Here is a 6,000-nt window from a genome sequence, read left to right as displayed (position 1 = left end):
CTATATAATTTTCCCGTCAGTGTTGGGGAATTCTCAATGGTGCTTGGTGCCATACCCTCAGGGACTTTAATGTTATATAAAAACACTGACAGCTCAATATCTGCCTCAGTCACTCTCCCTGATCCAGCTGAGTCAGCAGTGGGAAAAATCTGCTTTTCACAGGAACTTGGTAACAGCAATAAGAGAATACATAGTTTATTCCAAGAAGATATCATGTCTCTCCCATATATAGAATATCTTACTGGAACCGACATGTTCCAGATATCACCTGGAAGACAGTCTGGATGATCCCATAAATATCTAATTGTGAACAAGGTGAAGGAAATCTCATATAAAATTCTTCATAAATGTGACCCAGCCAGTCACTATATGGTAACATTTAAAAGAGACATAAATACTAATTGAACTTTCTGTGGGGATCATCCAGAAACTGTGGCACATCTCTTTTGGTTCCTCTACACAGAGATTCTGGAAGAATTTAGCAGTTTTGTTATTGTCTATAGTTTAAGGGAGTTTTCTTTACGATGAAAAATGTTTTATTCTGTTTCTTTAAGTTCCCCAGGAAGAATGATAAATGTTTTTTTATAAAAAATTTGTTAATACTTTTAGCTATTTTATATCCATGAATGTAAGTTTATTAATAAAACACCATATTTCTGCCTTTTTATAAGGATATGAATTGTACATACAATCAATTTCAGACTCAACCAACAAAAAGCCTCTCAGAACAATATTTATATGTTGATTTTTTTCGCCTACTCATATCATAATTTTTTTACTCCTGGTTCTGTATGTTCATGTTCTGTTCTTTTGTAAACTTCATCTGTTTGTATGTTGTATACTCAGTGTGTTTCAATAAAGTTCGATTTAAAAAAAGGTACGTTCTAAACGAAGCTTCAGACGTCACTGATCACGTGACTCTGGCCAAACGAATCAAGCCTCGACACGGTGCTTCTGAAGCAGCGCGTTGATCTTTCTGACACACGCACCGGAGCGTCAGCTTCAAGCGGACCATCACTACGTCTCACATCTAAAGGTGTCAAGGTAACTTTGAACTGAGTTCAGTCAATCTGGAGTTTTTCCAAGTTTTCTGTTGCTCTCTGTGAGAGAAGAGCGTTAAAGGCGGGGCTCTCCAGAGTCCAGCAAAACAGGAAACCACAGCTGGGTGTGTGTAAGTGTGCAAACCAATAGAATGCATCGTGGTGGGGGGGCATCACGGGCAAGAAAAAAATAAAATAATCGGTCGTACCCATGCTTCCCCGACGTCATGCCAGCGCATATTGGGAAATTCGTAGGCACCGATCGGTTTTCTATCAGCCATTTGCTGGGAGTAAGGGCGGCCTCCGTTTGCGAGGTGCGCCTGCTGCTGGCGGCACAGGGAGGAGAGGGCGGGGCGGCGGGGAGTCTCTGGCTGGCTGGAGCGGCATCTAATAACCAACTCGCAAAACAAAATAAAAACAACAAACAGATATTATGATACAGACTTATAATCTGCACCCATGTTTTTTCTAAATTCTATAAAGTGAGCGCGAGAGCCCTCGGTGCGCCTGCGCGCTGCTGAAGCCAAAATAAACTTTATTGTCATCTCCGCTACAGACAGTCCAGCATATAGAGAGACGAGACGACGAGGCTGCAGTTACAGCGGTGCAAGTAAACAAACAATAAATATAAGAAGAGTAAGAAAATAAATCTACACTTTAGGACTCGGGGTAAAGGATCAATAACAATTTAAATTTATAATTTACAGTTTGATGATTTAAAGTCTCACACAACCCGTCAAAAGGGGCGGGGCCGGCTGCTTCCAAGTAGAGCACATTTCATTTATAATGATGTAAATCCAAGCCCATCATGGATTCACCATCTGAATCCTGGGTTGTGTGACATCCCAGAAATCAACCTTAGACAAAGTGAATCTGTGAACTAAGGTCTGTTAGGTTAATTGTGCTGATCCTCGGGTTGGGGGATTTGTGTTTGTACTGGAGCGCAAAATTCAAACCAATGGAAGATGGACAACAAAAGTTCAAAGCCATCAGGTGCTCAGGTTAGGAAAAAAGAGAAAAGATGCAGGTAAGCAGACGTGTGATTGGATAATGGCAGGTCATCCTGAACCAATCAGACTAAACTCCAAACAATACATTATGTTACAGATTTTAATATTAATTAGTCATTGTTACTTGTTGATTTGTCCTTTTCTCATTGTGTGACGAATTATGACGACTGTCTGGTAGCTGTTATTGTCTCTCTCTCTCTCTCTTCATGTGTGTTTCTCTGGTGAAACAATAGTTTTGTGTTAATGTTAGGGCTGCACGATTTTGCATAAAATGAGAATCACGATTTTTTGGCTTAGAATTGAGATCATGATTCTCTCATAAGAATAAATAAACATAAAAACAACAAACGTCTCACGTTTTGTTGTTGCAGCAAAATGTTGTAGTGCTTGAAATTCCGTCTCCATCGTTGCTCGACGCTGCGTGTACAGAGCAGGTAGTGCAACAATAGAAAAATAGTTGCGGGACGGCACTGTGTAGCGTTTGTCTAGGGTGTTGATCGTTTTCCTAAATCCCTCGTTTTGCACAGTGTTGATGGAGCCATATCTTTGGTCAGGTGATAAGTGATAGCCTCCGTAATGTCTTTGTGCCTGCGGGAGTTCGACGTGTATAGGGAAGCGCTGTATAAGGTTCCCGTTATTGATGTTTGGGTGGTTGACCGGGACGGATTTTCTCCTGTCACTTTCTCGTCATCCCTGACGTGCTCTCCGTTGTTGTTTCCCTGCTAATTTTAGCATCACATGGCACAGCTTCTGTATCACGTGGTATAAGGCTCCGCCCTTGTCATTTGTTGAGCAGGAAGAGTGAGCGCTTGTTTTTATGCAGAGTACGTCCCGGATCAAAATGTGAAGTTTTACAAATCACCACTCCTGTTATTCATGATGATTTCAATAACATCACATAATAACATGTAACATCCTGTAAGCAGTGTCTGCCTGTGTCTTTTCTCTGCAAATGAACATTTTCAGCCAATATAGGTAATACATCAACATGGCTGCCATGGCTAAGTTAGGAATATTTATAATGTCATTTCCAAAACTTGCATATGATCTGCAATTTGTAGCAGATCTGCTGACTGTCACAGAGCAGCTGGAGCAGTCTCAAATGCAGGTCAGTCCACTGCTGCCACCTGTGGCCAAGTGCCATAGCTACTGCTGGATGAACTCGTGACACATCTGCATTGAGTCTTGACAATCCACATTGCTGGCGTTGCATCTTTCAATGGCAGCAATGGCAGGTATCAGTGCTCAAACCTTTTGTGTTTGTTTCCAACAAGTTGCCCACCTCGGGAAACAAAAATGTGTTCTTTTACTTGTCAGATGAACATATGAGACACTTTGACTCTTCAGTGCAGTGTGGAGCCTAACAAAGATCTGTTTTGTGTCCCAGCTGATCAGCAGGAGGAGGAGAGTCTGACGGAGCAGCAGAGGAACATTTTCAGCTACTTGGACTCAGCTCAGCCACTACAGAGGAAACAATGAGCTCAACACAGAAGGTGACAGACAGAGCAGGACCATATGAGCAAAGATATTTATCACCATATACATCTGAACATTTGCCATAACGATGTAGCTGACGATAGAATTGACACCAGACAAAATACTTTACAGCTGCACAACTTTATTAAAAACCCATCAATGTATTTTCACTGAAACAAGCAGCTGTTGCTTATGTGCATTAAAGTTATATAAAAATGTAACAGTGCAAATGCAAATTCCTCACTGACAGTTTAACCAAAAGGCGTTTCCAGTGGAAACTGGCCGACACATCCTGAGCATAACCATGTATAATATCCACTAAACTTCAGAAGAGGTTATACAGTCGTGGCCAAAAGGTTTGAGAATTGCATAAATATTGGAACCTGGAGAAGTTGCTGCTTAAGTTTTTATAATAGCATTTTGCCTGCACTCCAGAATGTTATGAGGAGTGATCAGATGAACTGCATCGTCCTTCTTTGCCATGAAAACGAACTTAATCCCCAAAAAGCCTTACCACTGCATTTCATTGCTGTCATCAAAGGACCTGCTGAGACCATTTCAGTGATCGTCTTCTTAACTCAGGTGAGAATGTTGGCGAGCACGAGGCAGGAGATCATCATGGCTGTATCCCGATTCAGGTTCTGCAGCTTTAAAGTCCTCAAGGGCCGCGTACTCAAAGACCGCTAAGGCCGAAGTGCTGACTTCTGCTAAATGGGTCAAACTGGGCAGAAAGTCTACAAACACATAACATCCTTATAGAATATGATGTAACACTATAGATCAACTTAGCTCAGAATATATAAAGCATATAAACAATTACAGCAATGTGATGCAACAAACACAGCAGCTACTGATCCAAAATACTCAAAGCTTCATAGAACTGAAACCAACATTTATTTTTAGCTCCATTCTGCTGCTGATACATACTTTAGGTTTCTGAACATTAAACTTGTTGCTGCCTTTCATAGTGTGTAACTTGAAGGCCCTGAGTACTTTCTCCCACATTGGAAACACTGGGATGATCACATTATTTGAACATTACCTAATAAGACTGATTCAGCACAGACAGTTATGTTAAACTTTCCTAGCAGTCCTTCACAAACAGGGAACAGTCTGTCTATTCTCTCCATCTGTCAGCTGCTGTTGGCTCTTCCTCCTCCTCTTCCTCACACACTGCTGAGTTTGTCCTGGTGGATCATCAGGGGTGCAAAGCCTCACAGATGATGTGCAGCAGTGGGTCCCTCAGTCTGTCCTCACTCTGGACACTTGCAGTCGTCACACATGGAAATCAAATGTGTGATAAGCTGCAGGATTCAAACACAAGTGTAACTTATAAACACATGTTCATACTTTTATTCCACAATCAGAGAGAAAGAAACAGAGAGAGAGTGCAGGACAGACAGACAGGTGACAGTCTCAGGTGTACACACTGCTACACAACAGCACCAGAGAAGCAGGATTTAGTGTTTGTGTTATTACGAGTGTAAACAAGAAGAGTTCCAGATGGTGCAGTGGACACATGTGTGACTGCTGTGATTAAAGCATCTTTCTTTCAGCTTAACGAGTGAACCGTCAGCTCGTTCAAACACACGTTAAAGTCTGTTTGGCTCGACACCACCGAACAGAGGCAGCAATATAACACAGCTAACATTAACAGTGCAGTGAATCCTGCTTGTGCCGTGATATTCAGGACTGCAAACCGAGCAGCATCACTGACTTTCAGCTTGTTGTGTTTGTGGATATATGACTGACTTTAATTATCCACAAAATCATCACATTCTCTGTCAGATTAAGGTCGACTATTGAACGGCTTATATTTTAAAGGCTTTAAAACCAAGTTAACGCTGAAAGTACAAACATCACTAATGTCACATAACTCTGCCGACAAGGCATAGCTATGGCTATGAAATGCTCTTTGTGTATCATTTCTTCATTATGAAAGATGTCATTAATGCACTAGTAATGTCTCATCTGGAGTATTGTTCAATCATTTGGTCAGCAGCTAATAAGACAGATCTTAACAGACTTCAGTTAGTCCAGAATAAGGCGTCCAGATTAGTGTGAAGATGTTCATACTATACTAATATTGATAAAATGCATAATAAACTTTCTTGGCTTCCTGTACAGGCTAAAATATTCTATGGCTTACTTGTAGTTCTAAAGAAAGCAATTCTGTTAAACACACCACATTTATTCTGCTCAGCTGCAGTATCCAGATGAAATACATCATCATATTACACAGTTTTCAACAAGCTGCAATTTAGTAAATGCTCGAGTTAAAAGTAACGTTTTGTAAAACTGTTACATTTAGAGCAACTTTTAAGTGGAATAAGTTGCCTTAAAAAATTAGAGAATTATTCAAAACTTCAATGAACACTTAAAAGCCGATTTACAGAGCTTTTAGTTGTTGTAAATATTGTAAGACATGATTTGTTTTTGAAATTTGTGTAATGTGCCTCAATGTTATTGATATT

At 40.6% G+C, this 6,000-nt stretch overlaps 1 pseudogene across 1 annotated transcript in view; it reads left to right on the top strand.

Moving 5' to 3' along the window:
• Positions 1-920: 920 nt before the first annotated feature.
• The window catches only part of LOC147336738 (uncharacterized), an 82,767-nt pseudogene continuing 77,687 nt past the window's right edge, over positions 921-6,000 (top strand). Inside the window, exons 1-2 of the transcript XR_015128370.1 lie at positions 921-1,044; positions 3,438-3,543. The product of XR_015128370.1 is annotated as an uncharacterized LOC147336738 (transcript). The remainder of the gene's footprint in view (positions 1,045-3,437; positions 3,544-6,000) is intronic.

Source organism: Aulonocara sp. 'chitande type north' Nkhata Bay, linkage group LG3 (assembly GCF_057382095.1).
Source record: "Aulonocara sp. 'chitande type north' Nkhata Bay isolate Kocher_YH1m ecotype deep benthic linkage group LG3, A_spYH_male_GT1.1, whole genome shotgun sequence".
NCBI lineage: Eukaryota > Metazoa > Chordata > Actinopteri > Cichliformes > Cichlidae > Aulonocara > Aulonocara sp. 'chitande type north' Nkhata Bay.
The sequence above is the reverse complement of the archived record's forward strand: the minus strand, read 5'-3'. Positions and strand labels throughout refer to the sequence as shown.